General features: G+C 41.6%; 1 long non-coding RNA gene across 1 annotated transcript; it reads left to right on the forward strand.

The window, feature by feature from the left end:
* Positions 1–5,757: 5,757 nt before the first annotated feature.
* Positions 5,758–12,936, forward strand: LOC124401877. The gene is made up of 2 exons (XR_006928630.1): positions 5,758–5,793; positions 12,787–12,936. It is a non-coding gene; the product is annotated as an uncharacterized LOC124401877 (long non-coding RNA).
* Positions 12,937–23,320: the final 10,384 nt, after the last annotated feature.

A 23,320-nucleotide genomic window follows, 5' to 3' on the forward strand; every position in this document is an offset into this window, starting at 1 on the left:
TGTTGTGATGATTAGATGCTAAAACCTGCACAAACTCTGCATCTAGCCATTTTTTCCAATCGATTTTCAGCCCAATTGCAGTTCTGTACTGAAGAATATCACGAGAATGTATGAAATGATTCATTATAAAGTGAAAGTGATCCACGCTGAGCTTTGATCATCTTAATGATACAGATCATGTGAACACTGAGGTCAGGTGAAGGAGAGAAGATTCTGTCTAAATATTCCATATGTGGAGCTTCATGTCATAGAACACACTAATTTATTGATGTATTTATTAATGACACAGTAAACATCAGACCGCTGTTCATTATGTTTTCTCTCATTTTCCCCCACAGTATTTGATCTTCAGTGTTCAGGTGAAGTGCGAGTTTTCTGCTCCCTCAACAATCTCATCAGCCACTGCCAAACCGCAGCAGGTCATTAGAAGAGTGATCCATTCAGCTGGAGTCCATGAGCAGAAACATGGGCTCTTATTGATATTCCTCTCACTTCTCCAGCCCTTTGTTGCAAACACACACACACACACACACACACACACACACACACTTTAATTCACTTGGCTTGTTTGAAAGTGTCTCGTTTTTTTCCTTCCCCTCTGTGACAATAGGATATTAATAATTAATAGTGCAATACTCTTCTGATTCACTCATCAATTTAACATCCGAACGATGCACTGGCGTCTCCATGGGCTTGGAGGATTCCATAAGATGTTCAGGTGAGAGTTGCACGATCGGGTGTAATGAGAGAAAATGAACCGTAATCTCCACAAAATGACTTCGCATCACGCAGATCCCTGAAGGTCACTCAGGTTTATTTTGCTCTTCTGGCTTTCTGTCTTCATGCTCAGGAGCGACACTGGTACCTCCAGCACCTCAGAGCCGCTCACAGCTGCCATTTAGCAGAAGGTTGTTTCGACAGCAGGAGGCTTCTGAGATTTGACTTGGGAGAGAATATTTCCAAATGGACGCCCCCTAAACAACAAGCTCGGACTCGGAGAAGCATCAGGGGGTCACAAAGGAACTAGAGCGATTACATACAGTTAACTTCCTGTAGAATATCAGCAGAGATTCTAGCCACTTCCTGTTACATGTGGCGTATGTATTACATTAACATCTACACCATGATGTAAATCGCTTCCGTATCTCATTAAAGACAGCAGAACTTCCTGATCTCCCAGCCTGGTGTTAGATTTCTGGTGTCACGTTGTTTTCTGTCCTATTCTGAGGTGGTTCAGGTCACAGACATTACCAGAAGAAATTTCTTCCATTTTTTTTACCCATTAGGGGCAACGGTAAATTAATTACGCCCCAAAGATCCCACGCAGTAACCTCCCAGGATCAGAGTTCAACAAATGAGGTCATTAATACACACTGGTCCCTTTTCCCTAAACCGCCTCTGACATTTAAATCAGCTAAAAGTAGACATTACACTGAATCCAATTAGATCTGCTGTTAATCCACGAAGCTGCGAGTTTAACACAGTTCAGAAATTCATTGGTCTGAAATATAAGACGTATCAGAAACAGGATTAGCGTAGCTGAAATCCATTCACTTCACTGTGTGTGAAATCCTGATTATTCTGAGTGGTCGGGGGATAAAAAATGTTTTTACAGCATCTGAACAATTCTAGAATCGGCTCATATTTAGAGGTATTTGTTTATTTGTTTAACTTCAGCTACTGTGGCGTCCTGGTCTGCACCGAGGAGCCGATCCAGGAAACGCTGAAGGAACCGTCCCAATTCACTTACAGTAATTATTCTGGAAGGAAACATAGCAGAACAGGAAACTGGAGGTCGTTTTACATGGGTTTTTACTATTGAACACCTGGAGCTTGGATCTGTGAAACAGCAGGTAAACATGACCTGGAATTGAGCAGATACAGTTTGGCCATTGCTCCATTAAAATCTCCAGTGTACTGATCAATAGCTCTGCTTGGCTACTGAACTGCTTACTTTTGTGGACATTTATAGCAGGAGGCTACACTTATTTTATCACGGACAGCGAGTTAGAACAAAGAGAAAACGTGAAATTCTGCGTAAAATCGGGCAAATCTGCCACAGAGACGTTTGACGTGACGTACGTTTGATATACGACGATGATATGAGGAGTCGTCCGAGGTGTTTCGAGCAGCACACGAGCTTCAAGAGCGAAAGAACATCGCTGGAACACAATGAGAGATCAGGAAGACCTTCGACAAGCTCAACCCCTGAAAATGTCGAAACTTTTCAGCAACTCGTGCATGATGATCATCGGAGAAAAATCCCCAGGATCACACTTCCACACCCACACTACTGCGGACTTCGCCCCTTTTTCTGAAGATGAAGATCCAGTTTGCTGTTTTGACACTGTTGCTAAGATACTTGACTCGCTTCTAAAAGACTTCCAAGACACGTTTCAGAAGAACGCTGGGGCGCTGTTTTACTGTACAGGGGGACTATTTTGAAGGTGACACTGTGGAAACGTAGATAAATAAAGTTCTTTCTTGTAAACAGAGTGAGTCTGATTCCACCACAGGTACATCTAAATGCTACAACATTTGGAGCAAAACCCACATGTGGACATATGGAGCTGGATATATTACTTTTTGTGTTCTACACTGGGGACCACCATTTAATGTATAATTCCTAGACAATATATTGAGTCCAGTAATGTACACTAATGTTACTACAAGATCTTCTAGCCAGGATCCTGTTCACCTGACGCAGGACACGAGAAAAACATCACCAATGGTATTATCTTGATTATCTCAGAGTCTTAGCTTGAAGGACCATGTTAGCATACAGTATGAGAAGAATCAAGTTCAGAGGTAATACGGCTTTGATTTAATGTTTTCTTTTGATCATGTGATAATTATTGAGAATATCTAAATTAGCTATAACCGTGAATAATAATAATAATAATAATAATAATAATAATAATAATAATAATAATAATAATAATATTCATTCTTTTCTTTTGTAAAACTGTTAACAAAGCCATCTGTCTAATGTGACACTGTGTGTAACAAACACCTTCTCGGGCATCTGCATCTGCCGTGAACCCTGCCTCAGATCGCTTGGTGTCTGTGTTAGTGAGGATGATTTGGCTGCGATATGCTCTCCGAGGAACGAGGACGTGTCCGTGGCTGAGCTCGAAGTGATAATTCACTGCGAGAGCCATTTTAGCGCATGCAAAGATGGCCGTGTCTGTCACTGGGCCCAACGCACCAAGACAATTACAAAAGCAAGCCATGCATATCAGTCATGTATTGACTGGTTTTTAAAAAGAAAGAGAGAGAGAGAGAGAGAAGAGAGAGAGAGAGAGAGAGAGAGAGAGAGAGAGAGAGAAGAAATCACCTTCTTCTGTAATACCTCGTGCCAGCAGCCATGACTTATGAGCGGTTTTCGCTAAATCCTTTTTGTTATGCATTTGAGAATGATGTAACCGAACGTTCATTTCGTTGCTTTGTCTTGAAAGATGATTTAAACCGCGCTTTATTTATTTATTTATTTTGCTTAAAATCCATCTTCGATCATCAGCTGTGATTTGACTGGGTGTTTCAGGTTTTTCCAAACTGGTCAACTTCCAACTGCATTTCTTTGCGGTGAATGATGAGATCTGTCTGAAATTAAAAACAGAGACGAAAAAAGACGGGATATAATGTAGTATTTTTCCTTCACTTCTCCCTCTCGAACGCGTAACGGGACGGGTGTTGAGATTTACGTTACTGGTGTAATTTATTTGAGAAAGTCAGAGTGCTATAAGGTGGGAGTCATTAACAAGGCTGAAGATTGGATGAGCAACAATTATAGGCTGAGAATTACTAGAAAGTGTGCGTCAGTTCTCGGAGATCAATTGCCCTCGCTCAGTTTGGGAGTAATTCTGGAGAAATCAACAGATAATGGCTTCTCACCAGTACAACTTTTAGATAGCTCATTAAACAGCTTAACTTTATTTAATTGAACAAGTGTCATGATGTTAAATGCCACGGCGAAAAAAAATTTATTCAGTAGTTACGCTGAAAACAAACAAACAAACAAATAAAACGTGACAAAAGATTGAGTCGTGTAGAACAGAGCTTCTTAAAACGTGGCATTACCTGCATCCGAGTCTGTTCACTGCTCCAGATTTCTATATTCAGATTTATATTTTTAGCTGTATGTCAGATTTAATCCTGAAGTAGGTGTGGTCTAAATCTTGGAGGGTTTTTTTAACCCTTCGATCCTCATAGACACTAAACAAAACTGTTACAGGAAAATTCTGAACTTCTGATTTCAGTACAACTACTGTTTTTGTTTTTTTTTTGTTTTTTTATAATGACTAAAAATGATTGTTGAAAGATGCTTTTTGGAGAACCCAGGTCAGATATGTTGTCTTGTGCATGGTGTGTGGTCTTCTGATCTCCCTTCTGACCAGTCTGTACAGAATTCTGTTATGAAAGTGGTTTTATTTTATAAGACTGTAAGCTGTTTAGGTCCAAAAATATTATTTGTAAAATAGAAATAACGTATATGAAATCAGTTACATCCTGCAAGATGCAAACTAGAAAGTAATAATATATACAAGCTGTTTTAGACTAAGTTATTTTTTTCCAAACTGGTCTATTGTTTGTCCTCTCAAAAGGGGTCCAAGCACCAAAGGTACTGTACTGAAACCTTATTGTTTGTACTTTAGATTCTGGTTTAAGATGAATTAAGAAGCAGCTCCGCGCCTTCATACGCTTCAGCTTGTTTTTTTGCTTACATCTGCAGCTGTGCCAGTGTTCCAGTTCCAGAAAAGAGTAATTAAAATAAAATAATCCACGTTATTAATAGTTCCTGATGTGGAAAAGTGAAGCTGTGCGTTTCCTTTACAGTAGATTAGAGGCCTAGCCCTGTTAGCACATTCACAACAGTTACACTATAAAACGCTAACACATGCGGACACATGTTTAACGCACAGTATCTGTTTTTCCTGAACTTCCTGAAGCAACTGTGTTCAGGCCGAAGCTGGAATCCAGGCAGATGATATCAAATGTAAGTAATTGTTCAGCACCACTGATGTTCAGCCTCCAAAACTAATGTTAATAATGTCTAATTACGATGAATGATGCAGACAGAAATCAAAGGCGTAAAAAAGCGTAGTGAGTCATGAGCAACACGGGAATGATAACTGATATCTCCAGCAGTGTCGGCACATCTGGATTATGTGTAGGGGTGTAGGGACACGTGGGCGAGGTGTAGGGACACATGGGCAAGGTGTAGGGTGACGTGGGTGGGGTGCAGGGTGATGTGGGCAAGGTGTAGGGTGACGTGGGTGGGGTGTAGGGTGACGTAGACAGGGTGTAGGGTGACGTGGGTGGAGTGTAGGGTGATGTGGGCAAGGTGTAGGGTGACGTGGGTGGGGTGTAGGGTGGCGTAGGCAGGGTGTAGGGTGACGTGGGTGGGGTGTAGGGTGATGTGGGCGAGGTGTAAGGTGATATGGGTGGAGTGTATGGTGACCTGGGCGGGGTGCAGGGAGATGTGGGCGGGGTGTAGTGTGATATGGGCGGGGTGTAGGGTGATATGGGCGGGGTGTAGGGCTAAATTTAATTAATACGTAGCACACATATTCCCTTTTTACTCCAGACCTCACTGTGTACAAAGGAAGATCCAAGTTTAGCACAAATAGTAACAAAGTCTCTGGGAAACAGGGTTTAAGGCATGTTCTGGCCATTGTTCCACTACTCCATTATTCATGTGGAGATGATGTTCTGCTATAAACGTAATTTAGCTGCGGGTTGAATGTAAAAGTGAGGAAACAGTCAGAACAGACGAGTCAACGGGGATGTACAGTAAGTAGTCTCTAATTAGAATTAATGTCTTTCTCACTCCCCAGAAAATGTATGCAATAAAAATATCTAACAAGGCCAAGAATATCCATAACAAAAGCCAGAAATAGCAGATCATGACCACATGAACCATGTTGTTCTTGCCCTCATAGTGCGCTACTGAACGACCAGTAGAAGCCAAAGCATGAACAGCTGTAGAGCTAATTAGCTAAGCTAATGGCTAAGCGTGATGAACTCCCTGCCACAGAATCCGCTTGGCAAGAGACCAAATGACTAAAAGGTCGACCCTAAATCCACCTCCGTACGTGGCCCGAGCAAAGACAGCTGCACAGCTAAGCAGCTAAGCTAATAGCTCACTGGAAAGTGACAAACTAAAAGTTGAACAAAAGGTCACTTCAGTTTGTTGTCTTGCTGCTAATTAACCTCCAAGCTTAAGGCGAGTTTCCTGCAACCTCTGCCATGCTTACTGAGTGCGAATAACAAACTTTCTAGCCAGATTTAGAGCAGGATTTGGTGAGACATTTCTTCACACAGCTACATAAGAAGACAGCAGCTTGGAGTTCGAGTGTTTTCAGGAAGCTTTTCGGGATTTTGTAGCTTTGAGCCGCTCATGCTGTTTGACCCAGTGCACCTTCAGCTTGTTTTTCACTGCCTCTTTGAGCAGTATTGTGTGCATCAGTGATCCTAATCCACAGCAGTACGCAGCCCCATCACTCAAAAACCAGAGACTGCTGGGAAAAAAATGAAATAAAATCCACTGCATAGGATTGAAAAGTTTTAACACAAGTGCACCAGGAACTGAGAAGGTTCGTTCCACAAATAACGTTCCTGCAATGTTCTAAAACCATCTAGTAACAAGGTGCTTTACATGAGTCGCATGTATTTTACAGAGTGCAGGGTCAATCATGATACAGCGCCCCCTGGATCTTTTTTACTTTTTCCACCGTATTAGAAGAATAATAATGGATATCTAGATAAATAAAACACATTGCATCAATGATGTAGGAATGTTACAAATAAAACGTCTACAGAATGTAACATTCAACACTTAATTTATATTTATGGTGTTCGGCCGACGCTCTCATCCAGAGCATCTCACAGCCGTGCTTTCGAATATTTATTATAAATATATTCTGATGCTCCACTACCTGGAAGTTCAGGTGTGAGAACAGGTAGTTTGTGTTTCTCAGTTGAATCATCGTGTAAATAAATGATTGTATTGTACACATTTCCTGATGTCCTCACTGAGCTCCATGGAGGATTTCTGAATGTGGTGAACCATCTATGGTGAATGCAGTGATTTTAATAAACGACTTCATGCACAAAAAAAACAGGAGATGAACTGGAGAAGAAAAAACATCTAAATGAAAAATAGAAAAAAAAAAAACAGCACCAGGAATGAACTCCAACAGCTTCATTGTTAGCAGCGATGCAGCACACCTACATGTAACACAAACTGGGAAAGTCTTTGGATATGATTCATATCAAGTCTACAGTAGGTTTTCTACTTAACGTTCCTGCAATGTTTAAAAAACACTACTACTTTACTTTACATTCTTTATTTTGCTTGTACGATCACTAACGTGTCAATATTCAATATTCACTGTTGCACCAGCAGCTACACTGTGGAGGCAGAATACAGAATAAAACACAAAGATGGACAGATTGAAATGTTATTTATGTCTAGCAGCACTGCAAATTAATATATATACACAGTACAGACCAAAAGTTTATATATTATATATACAGTACAGACCAAAAGTTTGGACACACATGCTCATTCAAAGAGTTTTCTTTATTTTCATGACTATGAAAATTGTAGAGTCACACTGAAGGCATCAAAACTATGAATTAACACGTGGAATTATATACATAACAAAAAAGTGAACTGAAAATATGTCATATTGTAGGTTCTTCAAAGTAGGCATCAAGAGAATGCCAAGAGTGTGCAAAGCAGTAATCTAAGCAAAAGGTGGCTACTTTGAAGAACCTACAATATGACATATTTTCAGTTGTTTCACACTTTCTTGTTATGTATATAATTCCACGTGTTAATTCATAGTTTGATGCCTTCAGTGTGACTCTGCAATTTTCATAGTCATGAAAATAAAGAAAACTCTTTGAATGAGAAGGTGTGTCCAAACTTTTGGTCTGTACTGTATATCTAATAGAGGAACAAATGATCGTTTCATGAAGTGCAGCATCTTTGTTCTTGTAAGTAATAAATATCTTGAAACTAAAACATTTTTCCCCAAAGCAGATCATTATAATAAAATGATTCACAGCATTGTAAAATGCAGTAATGCAGGAGAAAAGCATGCGGTGACAGTAATAATGCCTTCCGGCTGGTTTTCCACAAGTTCTCTCACACGTCTGACTGCATTGTACGGTGCAGCAGAAGCGCCTACGCCTCGATCCACTCCCAGTGCATTCTGGGTAAAGTGTCTTCACACGAAGCTGAAAAACAAAAGCCGCATGCAGAAAGTGTAAGGCCTGCCGTGGAGAAAGATCAAGAAACAGCAGGTGGAGAAGTACTTTATTTAAAGCTGTCAGATAAAAGGTACGGCATGTGCACACAAGCAGAAGTGTCATAATCGCAGCGGTGCATTAATTGCGATCTCGTCACGGCAAAGTTAATTACGGGCACCCGGGACGACGCGGCAGCTTCGTTCCAGCGCTCCGAGTGTCACCTTTCATTACATTTAAATTTCCACTCCGCTCCTGTTGTCTTTGTGGCTTGGGATCAATGTAAACGTTCATTGTGTAGAGCCGAGCCTTCGCTTCATTCCGTATGTGTACCTGATCACACGTCGCTCGAAACTTAATTACGGCCCACAATTACGAGGATCTCGGGGAGTTTGACTGAAAGTCAAATTACACAGGCAACAAAATGTGGCCTGGATTGCGGGGGCTCTCGACAGAAGGGAAGAGAAGGGTCATTAAACCGTCATTCAGATTCAAATGTCCTAAATGCTCCGAAACGTCGTCTGTTCAGGTTGGAGCGCTTAGCGCCTTGTTTGCTCAAGGTCTTTGTGACGAGAATGAACGAACGGCTCGTGGCCCTTCTGTACGGGTCATGAGAAAATCGCCTCATTCAATTTCCTTTACCTCAGGAACACTTTCATTAGCATATCAATTCATCAGCGTCAGCTGTTCCACACAGTGTAGCATCGGCCATGGTGAAGACGTCGCACTGAAACACAACTGAATATATGGACAAATGCTAATAGATCTTATGATTTTCAACACTAATAACCAGAACAGAGTGTTTTTAATTTCGTAAATATTAAAGAGAACCCACTGCGCACCACAGGCCATGGATCACTCTGAAAAAGGAAAAAAAGTGTGCTTAATATAACTTTATGATACTTGATCTCAGTCAGGATTATTACTTGAAGCTCATCAGGGTGCCTGAGGATAATCAGCTTCTATATAATAGGAAACTTTTCTTAGCAAAATGTTCTACAAATGTCTATAGGATAAAAGGTTGAAGAAATTATGTGAATGGCACAGAAAAGCAAACATCGCACCAGAAATGTTTACGTAGAATCTAAGTCTTATCAGGAAACCAATCGATCATGGCTTCTGTATACCAGTCACTTTTTATCAGCAGTTGGAGTTCATGGGTCGTGATGAAAGCTCCAGCCAATGGGAATCAGGCACCGTGTGAACACAAGGCCTCTTGGAATGCACACATTTTCTAAACAATATTTCAATGTTAGACATCTGCGCTGGTGAAAGGGCTTTCTGTTTTCCCAGGATTCCGTAATTGTGTTCAGCTTTAATAAGTCACATGACCTGCCACATCTCCATCGTCAGTTACTTCATAATCCATCAATATAGAGCATAAAAGGTCCTGTGTAGAACCTGTAAAAACTCTACAATGGTATTAGAGAGGTGTAGAAATCACAGGAACACTGGGGGTGAGGTGGGAAGTCATCAGACAAGGGCACTTGTTTACACCTGGGGCATTTTAATATAACCAACCCATTTACTGACATGTTTTTGGGAGGTGGGAGGAAAACTGTAGAAACCCAAACAGAGACTCCACACAGACATTAATCTTAAGCTCTGGATCTGGCTGTGAAGATATGAGGTGAAATGGTAGTAGCCCCATGTTGTTCTTGCTGTAGCCAGTTGTATAACTGATTCTCCGTCTCATTCTCAATAACTACAGAAGCCACTTTCTTGCGTGTTCAAATTCTTCCTCGATCCCAGTCCCTATACCATGTTCTCTGCTTGAGAGGCCAATGAAGAAAACGTAATTGATGCCTTCAGACTGGACAGACGTGTGAATACTTATTTTGGTCACACTATTTTTGGCATCTGCTTAAGAACACCACAGTTGCCTCCATCACTTTGACGCACCATCTGGTAGAACAGTTTATGCGTGGCAAATGTGAATGCCTCTTTGGCTTGTAAAAGTCTCAAAGCCACATTTGCTTCTGTTTATTCCCCTTTAGGGGGGCAAAGGAGTTTTTGTGTAACTATAGCAACAAAACACTGAACTAATGATTCTGAAACCATCGTTCATATCCCAGAAACACAAAAAGCCCAGGATGGCAGTAATACTCAGCACTCTAGAAAGTCATTAGATCACAGCAAGTGTTAATGAGATGAAGTTATTTGGGCCCAGCGGGTCATGGTGGTATCACAGTTTGCTTTGTTAGTCTTCGAAGTGGTTGTTGGTGCTGTTTCGGACTCTCGACCGCATCTTTGTAGCTACCAAAGCCGAGGAATTTTAAACTGTGCAGCCTGTGGTTGCGTTCTCATTCTTTTTGTTTTTTTGTTTTGTTTTGAAGGCCATGTCTGTTCTCTATCATGTTTGTGTCTATGTCTGATTTCCCCTATTTATTTTCAGGTGTCCCTTATGGGACTCTTTTGCAACAACTTAACAGCATAAATTTGACCTGCATAATTCATTCAGGCTGCTGGTTCCAATTTCTCACCTACATTAGATTGCAGTTCCATAAGGGACCACGTTGTTCATTACTCTTTCCTTTTTGTCACGTGTAAAGCGGGGTTCTCTGCAGTAAGACCTTTTAATATGTGCGAGGTATGCATGCTTTCCCAGGGGAGAGTGGTAATCTGATTTATATGCAGGTAGCGGGTCATTATTGTGCACTAAGTGGCAAAATAACCTTAAGTGGAATCGGCACTGCGGAGTCTATAAAGTCAGTGCTACGGGGCTAAAGCGTGATCTTGCAGCATTTTTTTTTATACTTTGCTGTGTTCCATCGCGGTATTGGCTGTTGACTGACCCAGTTTTCTGTTCCTGCTGGAGTTTCACAGTGATTCTCAGCGATTCTCATGTGGTCGTATAAAAGCAAGCAACAGAAAAAACCCTCCCAGGAGCCTTCGCCTGTACGCCTTCCTTCTTGCTCACACACCTGCAGGGGGAAGAAAAAAAAGTGACACCTGCATGATAGACTGAGCAGGATTGCTTCTTGTCGTAGAATCCTGATAGATCTTTAGCATGGTCCAACAATCTCTAACCTGTAAATTCTCTCTTTTCTCCGTCTATTGCTTTCTTATTTCACTCCCTTTCTTGGAGAATGTACAAGCTGGTGGTTGAACTGGTTAGCGATTAGCTCCGTGTCATTCAGATAACACGATAAACTCTTTATTTGCCAGTCTGATACACACATTGGGGCTTTTTTCTACAGTTAATCACCTACTGCTGTTTGGAATCTAATGTAGTGTTTGAGATAAAAAATTAGATCTTGAGTTTAGAGGGTTTTCAGCCATCGTACACCATGTCCCTGTTAAACTCCCAAATCTGATTGGACTTTGAAATTTTCCATGAGGAGACGATTAATTGTATTAAATAATGGAGTCTCCAGTTTCAGTAGTTGATTGTCGTAATTGTTGAACACGTATATGTGTAGCACTATTTCAGAAATCCCGGCTGCGAGGATTTACTCGACTCGACTCTGTAATAGAGTAAAGTTGCAGAGAATCAGATGAAGTCATCTCAAGGATTACACCGCAGCATGTTGCAGCAAAAAATAATAAAACCGAGGCCTCCGTCGGGGAAATCAATCCTGTGTTCAGTGCCTTTAACGAGCAAAGGGGTTTTGGACAAAGCAGCTTGGTTCTTACTCAGACAGGAGGACATGAGGGCATTGAGAAATGCTGAGATAATAACCCCAATCCTGCTGGTCTCCCAGGGGTTCAGCTAGCTTTTCTCCCATTGGTGGCCTCTCAGGATTATAGAGACATATGGAAGGAAGGGTTTGTCCTGTGGTGCAGCTTTTTCCTTTAGGAATGTCTTAACTGAAATACATGAAAGTGGCGAACTCCTTTCAGTGGTTCGGTCCATGAAGGTATTTTGCAGGGGAATTTCTCATCTCACCTGGGGACTAATAACTGTTTACACTTCATTCATTTCATTATTCAGTCCTGAGCTTGGGTTCCTCTGTGCAGGGTCTCGCTTTGTGTGAGATCCTCAGTGGGGAAAGATCCTGAACATGTCCAGCTACCAGGGTATATTCAGGGTGTATTCTCCGGATAAGGGGGTCAAACAAGAACATCAGTATAACTGAATATTTTTTTGGACATCATCATCATCATCATCATCATCATCATTATCACTGCTGCACCCACCTGCTTTTAAAGTAAAGCTGCACTGAGGCATGCTGGGAGCTGAAATCCTGTCAGCGGTTGCCTATTATTCCCCCTCGCTTTTGTTAAACCCCTTTTTAAATGAGATTTTTTGAGGGATGTGTTTCAGATTGCTGTAGTCCAGGATCAGGTTCCAATGAAATGCAAGGAGAATGAAGCATCTGACCCAGCTTGACCTCATCTCCAGTGACCCGTGTTCCCCCTCGACCTCCTGAGCTGCGGTGCAGCAACGAGCACGGTGGCGCATGCTAGCAAGTTAATGTGCTTTTATTGCCACGGTGCATTTAATAACTCTCTACCTCTCCACCTCTCTCTCTCTCTCTCTTCTCTCTCTCTCTCTCTCTCTCTCTCTCTCTTCTCTCCATCTACTAGAAAGGAACAAGGAACAAAATGCAAGCATGAAGTCTCCCCAGGGCCGAGGGTCTGCCTGTGGACTAGAGTGCACCTGACAGATAAAGCATTTTGACGATGACACATTGCGGTGGGACAACATGAAAATAAACGAGAGAATTTTAAAGCACAGCTCTGCTTCGCCTCCTCTCTCAATCTCTCTCTCTCTCTCTCTCTCTCTCTCTCTCTCTCTCTCTCTCTCTTTTATCTCAGTGTGTGTATCCTTCACTCTCAGCAACTTGGTAGTTCATCCAGTCTTGATCTCCCGGCTGGGATTGTGACTTTGACAGAACAGATAGAGAGAGAGAGAGAGAGAGAGAGAGAGAGAGAGAGAGAGAGAGAGAGAGAGAGAGAAAACTGCACTCTGACACTTTGACGCCTCCGTCCTGAAGACTCTCGTAATGATTCCCTCCTGCATGGGCTACAGCTCTCCCTCTCTCACCTGCTGAAGTAATGTACTATTGATTTTTGAATGGGGATTTACATAAGCGAGTGTGCAAATGACCCTGGAGTAATGGGATTTTCTGTGATTTTTACACTGCGCTCTGAAGCAACCAAGCAAAGCAACCATTTTTGTAACAAGCTAATATATAATCGGGACTGTTTAACCAGTGCAGAAGCACATCGAATAGAATTTTTAACGCCCGACACGTCGCATCGAGATTCCCCATAACTAAAGTCATTAGGGAACGTTAACAAACCATGAACGTCAGCATTAACACGCCATGAGTAACATTAACGACGTAACAAACAGGGAGTAAAAACGCTTCTGTGCAAACAAGAAAAACGCACCACAAGGCAAATTCATTGTTCCATACCTTTTCTACTGCTTCTAACTTTTCACCGATTACAAAACAGCAAGAGCGCCGTTTATCCGTTTATAGCTACGTTCCAGGTTATCGAATCATTAGCTTTAAGAACGTTTAGTGTTATAGGAAAGTAATTCATCGTGGATTTTTCCCTGACATTTTCAGGGGTTGAGCTCTTTGAAGGTCTAACTCGCTCTCCGTGATGAAATCGCGATGAAGACCATCGATCTACACACTTTTTGATACCAGCTTGTAGAACCAATACACGATTGGATTTTTTAAAATAAAACCTTTGCGTCACACTGTTACGGGAAAAAACGGTCAATTGATTATTTGTGTAACAACACACACGGTGGTGTTTAATTACATCTTTATAAAAAGACGGCAAAAAAATCCTTTCTGCAGTATTTAATCAAAGCAGAATGCGTGTAATCCCATCAGGTGCAACATAAACCTTCATGCACAGAAATACGTAGAATATTCGTGACTGCGTCGGTATGGAGATTCTGAGCAATGCTATAAAAGGCAAACACTCGGTGTGTTCGGTCTTCAGTGTAGCCCTCGTCACTCCAGTCTGCTTCAGCTTCAGAGGAATTCCTCAGTGAAACTCAAGTGGCCCCATCAACGCCAGCCAAGAAACCTCTCCGGTCGTGAAGTGTTTTCCATATCCATTTTCTGCTCTCGCTCCTCTATCTTCTTCACAAAAGTGGGATTACGTGTGCGCGAGGACGTTATACCTCTAAAGCCCATTTATAGCTCAAGCTTGTGATTTATGTTTAGTTTTTATGCTTTTTTTCCTCTGTGAAGATGCATTGAGATGTAATTAGCGTTAGAATCCAGAAGAAACGCTGTGTATTTGCTGTAAAACATTCACCTTTCATGAACGAGTGCAGTCTTGGCAGAGAGCACGGAGCTGAGTGGTGTTTCAGCCATGGGCTGCGATCAGACAGCGTTTTCCCTCCGAGTCCCTCATGGTGCTGTGTGAGAACCAGAAGCAGATCTTCTTTGGTGGTCCAGTGTCTCACCAGGCGTGAACATTTTCTTATTTCCTTATACCTTTAATTTAAACAGATAACAGCTTTATAAAGCGTCCACTTCCGCAGGTGCATCTAATCTAGAACGAGGCTGGAAACTGAGACTCGCTCCATATTTATTAGAATTACATTCGCTGCTTTTTTTCTTGCATCGCAGAGAGAAACATTTTAGACTCCGGCCTCAGAAATGAGCTCCACTTCTGTGGGAAGAAATGTTTTGAGCTGATTCTGAGCTGCAGATGGCAAATAATCCTGCAGAATGAAAGTCATCTTTAAACACGGCAGAAAGACAGAAATAGCTGTGATACTGGAAGATTGCATTCTGCTAAGCCTGGCTTCATGCTAATTGCCGCCTGAGAGAGAGAGAGAGAGAGAGAGAGAGAGAGAGAGAGAGAGAGAGAGAGAGAGAGCTAAGCTAAATGCTTAAGGTCATGAGTTCAAATCCCAGCCACACCAAGATGCCACTTTTGGGCCCCTGAACAAGGCCCTTCAGCCAGTAGTTGCCAAATGCGGTAAATTATAATTAATGATGTGAAGAAAGAGTTTCTGAAAATAAACCTACTGTGGAACTTCTCAAAAATTAGCAAACCATGAGGAATACTCCCGTACTGCTCAAGACCCTCAGAGCATTCCTGCATATTTTATTGAGCAGATGCTTTGTTCCATCAACAGGTGGTGTGAATATCGACCACACACACACACACACACACACACACACACACACACACACACACACACATACACTCTGGAGCCAGTGGTCACTTATTCTCTTTCTCTAATTAGGCTTTTTAATACCTTCATCCAGCATGTTCTTTTATTCTCCCCTGATTGTGAAGACTGGAGCACAGTGAGGAAATCTTATGTCATTGTTTTGATTCTCAAAAACGTCTCAGTGACGTCTCGATGGCGAGAAGCTGAACGTCAGTCACGGTTCAGTAAAAACTTTACAGGTTTACCAGAAGAGAAAGAAAACGTCTTGAAAGGGCATGTTTCAGTGTGGTTTTATCTCCGGGAGGTTCAGAGGCTATCAGCTTGACAAGCTGCCCAGAAGACGCTGCTGACAAACGAAGGAATGTAGAGAGACAAACGAGAGCTTGAGAGACGGTGAAAGGATCAGACGTCCACGTCAACAAGCCCAGAACAAGTGGAATGACCCTTCAGAAGACAGCGACAACACGACTGACATCCTCGGTGAGAGACGCCGGGGAAGAAACCCTAATAACACACACACACACACACACACACACACACACACACACACACACACGGGTCAGCTGCTTTTCCAGGTTCAAGCTGCTGTCACTCTGTCGCTTCTGAAACTAAGAGAATTGAGTTTATAGAAAAGGAAAAGTTCAACAAAAGCACTGTGAGAAATCCAGCTTGGTCTGAGAATAACTTCAAGACAAAAACACAGGAACGTTTATCGCTGCCAGAAAGATTCTACAGCACTGAGTTTCACTATAAATAGATAAAAACTGTGATTCTTTAATAAAAACACTTCATTAAAGTCTTCAGGTTTGACACTTGGTCTCCTACAGCATCACAGTGTAGCGGCATAGCGGCAATAAACAATACAATCGTATTAATTTAGAGGAATATGAGATTATTTTACTGGATACATATGCTAACGTTAATCATGTTAGTTATGAATCGCTAATTTGGCTAACTAGCTGGATTTCTCCTAAAAGTTACAATAACTAGCTACACTTGAAACTTAACATCGCAGAACTAGCACTAGCGTTTTTATTTCCTTGCTAGTTTTTATGCCCCTACGTGATTCATTATATTGTACTTGTATTATATTATTTATATTCTTTTTTTTTATACATAATTTTTTAAATGTTACAATTTATTTTCATGTGAAATAAAAATAAAATAAATAAATGGTTTATTTTAGGTTCAATTTATTTATTTATTTATTTATTATGTTCCTAGTTTTTCTACATTTGCCCTGTAACCTGTGTCATAGCAGGTATAATTCTTATAATTAAATAATATATAAATAATAAATAAAATATTAAACCCTGTTTCACTGCGTCATGTGCCGTAAAGGTAAAAGAATTAAAATACACTTATATTCTGGGATATTGTTTTTTTTTCCTCCCCATTAATCTGAACACGCTTTGTGTTTTATCAGAAAATAGAAATATCCAGCTGAATGGAGATTGTGGAGAACACATTACTGTCCTGTCTTCCATGAACCTTCAGGTCTGTTCCTGGATCATGGATTTTATTTGGTGAAGATGGGAAGCTATTTCACCTGCCACTGCATCCCGCCGTCACAGAGAGCCGTGTGAGACAGAACGCTGAGGGTTTTATTTCAGAGTTCAGCAGGTGAAGACCAAAACCTGGAGCTCTGAACAGTGACATCCCATAATAACCCCAGAGGAGAGGTGCTTTCAGCAAGTCACATGTGAATTAATTAAACTCTATCAGTACTAAAATTCATTTAGTTTTTATTCCTTTTATTTATATTATATATATATATATATATATATATATATATATATATATATATATATATATATATATATATATATATTTTTTTTTTTTTTTTTTTTACATTATAACCATTAGGCTTCACTATTAATTTTCAGGAATATTTTTTTTTTTACATTTAATTTTAAAATGCATTTTACCCCCCAAATATTACATTTGTTTTTTCATAGCTCATTATTTTTTCTTTTTTCTTTTGGCATTTTTTATGCCCCCACATGAATAATTATATTGTACTATATTTCAGTTCAGTGTTTAAATGTTTATTTTTACAGAATTTATTCACGTTTTATTAATTGTGATTTTTTTTGCAAAAATTTTTTAACATGGTTTTCAATTTAACAATTTATTTTCATGTGGATTAAAAAAAATATATTATTTTATAAAGTACAAATTATTTATTTATTTAAGCAATACATTTAATTATGTATTTATTTATTTATAAAATAATTAATGTAATGAATTTAATCAATGTATTTAAATTTGAATTCATTAATTTGAATTAATTGTAATCTGATTTAATTTGAAGAAAACATCTTTTTCTTTTTTTCACCTCAGCAAGGAAACATGACTTTATGTGAATATTTTTTTTTTTTTTTTTTTTCGTTTTCCTGCATGCTGTCACTGTTCATGGTCCCTCTCATTCACCTGATATTCCTCTACATATGATCTCAGTCATACACTCACATGGAGGGTCTCATGATAAGTGTGTGTGTGTGTGTGTGTGTGTGTGTGTGTGTGTGTGTGTGTTTTACATCTAAATTTGTTGCTAATTATCAGATAATTGGTGCACTTTCCTTCAATCCCCCACTGCCACATGCCGTAATTAGACCACTGCTTTTTAATTGTTTGAAGCAGCAGTTCTGTGGACCATAATGTTCCTAAACTATTCTTCTCCAACAGATGAGCAGCACAGCTGACAGCTGCATCAGTCACCAGAACCGAGGAAACAATCATTAAATTGGAAAGCTGGATTTGTGTAGAAGATCTGCACTGGAGTCGAGGTGGAGAGGTTAATTTACTAATCAACACATCTGGATGATGTTCATGGAAAGTGTTCCTCACATTTATAAAGCATTTTTATAGACATCAATCCCTGAGAACACTGCAGCAAGGAACTGAACAGGAACCAGCGAGCACATGGAACTACAAAATAATTACAATTCTAAATGTAGGTCAGTCTGAATCTGATTTCTGTGCAGAATAAAGCCACCGGGTGGACCGTGGTGGATGAAGAGCGCAGGCTCAGACCAGGCTGCTGGAGCACATCGACTCGAGCAGCGTCCGCCTGGGACACCATCGTTATCGGCTTGTGCTACACTTTAGAGCTAAAAGGTGAAGCTGAGCTAACCCAGTTTACAGCGAGCCCACGGCAGCAGGAGGTGAGAAGATGTGTTTCCCCATACATCATCACACAGCTACATACAGGAGAACAATACACAGGAGAACAAGTGAACACCAGCACATCACTTACAGCACACTGCTCCTGCAGTCCAACACAACTACTACACACCTAGGAGAGACATGCCCCCAGGAGAAAAGGACACGCCCCCTGTCTGGTTTTATGTTTATTATATATTTTATATATAAAGTTAACATTTCCTTCTTTTAATTGTTCCTTCCCTTTCTTTTTTCACCTTCTTTCATTCTTCCTTTCTCTCGCTCATATAATAAGAATTAAGGTGGACACAATCACTAACACAAAGGAACTCAAAACCCTGCACATGAAGAACAGAACAACAAACCAGATCAAAGCTGGAATGAGAACGGAGGCTTTTCTAAACAATCACTAATCACATGTGAAGGGAAACAGGTGCTTAAACTACCATGTGACATGTGCAGTGGCTGATGGGAAATGTAGTTCTGTGTCTCTTGGCATAATAAATATATTTTATATCACTCATTAGTAACCTTTCTTTCTTTCTTTCTTTCTTCTATTTTTCTTTCACTATTTTGATGGGATTTGACTAAAAGTTAAAGTAGAGAAATAAAAAATAAAAAGCTGATCTGAATAAAGAACTCGGTCTCATTGTGTTTTTTTTTAATTCAGGTTTATAAAGTAGGTCGCAATTTTCCCTTCAGGCATCATGCAATGTAGTGTAACACACACACACACACACACACACACACACACACACACACACACACACACACACACACACACACACACACACACACACACACACACACACACACACACACACACACACACATTCCCAACACACACACACACACACACACACATTCCCAACACACACACACACACACACACACACATTCCACACACACACACACATTCCCAACACACACACACACACACACACACACACACACACACATAACACACACACACACACATTCCCAACACACACACACACACACACACACACATTCCCAATATACACACATATTCCTAATATATACACACATTCCCAATACACACACACACATATATACACACATATTCCCAACACACACACATACACATACACACATTCCCAACACACACTCACAAACACACTTCCAACACACACTCCCAACAAACACACACACTCCCAACACACACACAGTCCAGCACACACACTCATAAAACATACAGACACACACTCCCAACACACACACACACACACACACACACACACACACTCCCAACACACACACACACACACACACTCCTAACATACGCTCCCAACACACACACACACACACTCCCAACACACACACACACACGCACACACACACACACACTCCCAACACAGACACACAGTCCCAACACACACTCATAAAATATACACACACATACACCCCAGCACACACACTCCCAAAACACACACATAGCTAACACCCACAGACACACACACACACACACACACACACTACACACACACATAAACACACAAACACACACTCCCAACACACACATACACACTCCTAACACACACTCCCAACACAGACACACAGTCCCAGCACACACATTTGCAAAACACACACACACACACACATTCCCAACACACACACACACATACATACACACACACACTCCAACATACACACACACTCCCAAACACACACACACACACTCCCAACACACACACACACACACACACACACACACACACACTCCCAACATAGACACACACAGTCCCAGCACACACTCATAAAATATACACACACATACACCCCAGCACACACTCCCAAAACACACACATAGCTAACACCCACAGACACACACACACACACACACACACACACACACACACACACACACATAAACACACAAACACACACTACCAACACAAACAGATACTCCCAACACACACAGTCCCAGCACACATTTGCAAAACACACACACACACACACACACACACACACACACACACACATTCCCAACACACACACTCCCAAAACATACACACACACACACACTCCCAACATACACCACACACACACTCCCAAAACACACACCGACACACACACACTCCCAACATACACCACACACACTCCCAACACACACCACACACACACACACACACACACACACACACACATACACTCCCAACACACACACACACACACACACACTCCCAACACAGACACACAGTCCCAGCACACACTCATAAAACATACACACATACCCCCTAACACACACTCCCAAAACACACACAGCTAACACACACACACACACACACAAACATTCCAACATACACACACACACACACAATACACACACACACATACACACATTCCCAACACACACACAAACACACACAAACACACACACACATTCCCAACACACACTACAAACACACTTCCAACACACACTCCCAACAAACACACACACTCCAACACCCACACAGTCCCAGCACACACTCATAAAACATACAGACACACACTCCCAACACACACACACACACACACACACACACACACACACACTTACACACACACACACACACACACACTCCTAACACACACACACACTCCCAACATACGCTCCCAACACACACACACACACACTCCCAACACACACACACACACACACACTCCCAACACAGACACACACAGTCCCAGCACACACTCAAAACATACACACACATACACCCCAGCACACACACTCCCAAACACACACACAGCTAACACCCACAGACACACACACACTCACACACACACACACACATAAACACACAAACACACACTACCAACACAAACAGATACTCCCAACACACAGACAGTCCCAGCACACACATTTGCAAAACACACACACACACACACACACACACACACACACACACACACACACATTCCCACACACACACACTCCCAAAACATACACACACACACACTCCCAACATACACCACACACACACTCCCAAAACACACACCGACACACACACACACTCCAACACACACACACACTCATACTCCCAACACACACACACACACACACACACACACACACACACACACACACACTCCCAACACACACACACACACACACACACACCTCCCAACACACACACACAGTCCCAGCACACACTCATAAAACATACACACATATACCCCAGCACACACACTCCCAAAACACACACAGCTAACACCCACACACACACACACACACACACACACACACACACACACACATTCCCACACACACACACATTCTCAACACACACTCACAAACACACACTTCAACACACACTCCCAACAGACACACTCCCAACAAACACACACACTCCCAACACCCACACACAGTCCCAGCACACACACTCAAAACATACAGACACACACACTCCCAACACACACACACACACACACACTCCCAAAACACACACACACACACACACACACACACACACACTCCCACACACACACTCCACACACACACACACACACACACACACACACACACACACTCCAACACAGACACACACAGTCCCAGCACACACTCCCAAAACATACACACACATACACCCCAGCACACACACTCCCAAAACACACACACAGCTAACACCCACAGACACACACACACACACACACACACACACTCACACACACAAACACACAAACACACAATCCCAACACAAACAGATACTCCCAACACACACAGTCCCAGTATACACATTTGCAAAACACACACACACACACACACACACACACACACACACACACACACACACATTCCCAACACACACCACACACACACACACACACACACACACACACACACACAGACACACACACACTCCCAACACACACACACACACACACACACTCACACACACACACTCCCAACACACACATTCTCTCTCTCTCCACTCTGCTGCACTGCATAATAAAAATTTGTAATTGTTTTGTGTGTCAGTAAAATATTGGCGTAATCACATGACATTGAGCTGCACATGCAGTGGACATCTCCATGTGATCTACACTGCAGGGTGCCAACATTTCCTGCAGCAATCTAGTTTGTATTGATGGTAATCATTTCTGCAGTCGGCCCACACCACATCTACATTCTGCAGAACTCTGATCTGACAGCAGGAAAGTGTGTGTGTGTGTGTGTGTGTGTGTGTGTGTGTGTGTGTGTGTGTGTGTGTCATAGAAAAGCTCTGATTTTCCACCAATCTGTGATGAAATGCAAATAAAAAGAGGAATAAAGTTCAGTGGCGTTTGATTTTCATGCGTCCACCTGAGATGTGAGTGAAAATTCGATTCCAGTTTCCACATCGGCTGTTCAAATCATCTGACTTAACAACAGGTGGCTTCGAACCGCGTGATCATCACGCTCACTCCCTCTCTTTTCACTCATCACCTTCCTCACTCTATCTATCATATCTCTCCATTCCATAGAGACTGAGCTCATGGCTGCTTCTTCTGGGGTCTGGTGAGCAGCAGCCATGATGATCGCTGGTGTTTATCAGCTGTGTCGATCAGAATCTCCGTCCTCCAGCAGCTGATCTGCAAGAACATCTGTTCCTGCAACCAACTGCTTCCTTCCCATGATACACCACTGATCTGCTTTCCTTCTCGCCTGCTGTCTCATCACAGGGACTTTTTATTATCCAGAAATATGTAAAGATAACCGAGCGAAAGGAAAATAAATGGACCAGATGTTGGATTTTGTTTGTGTGTTTTTCCTGTAGAATTTGTTTCAGGGATTATTTTTACTCTCGGCAGAAA

The sequence above is a fragment of the Silurus meridionalis genome, chromosome 18 (assembly GCF_014805685.1).
Source record: "Silurus meridionalis isolate SWU-2019-XX chromosome 18, ASM1480568v1, whole genome shotgun sequence".
Lineage (NCBI taxonomy): Eukaryota > Metazoa > Chordata > Actinopteri > Siluriformes > Siluridae > Silurus > Silurus meridionalis.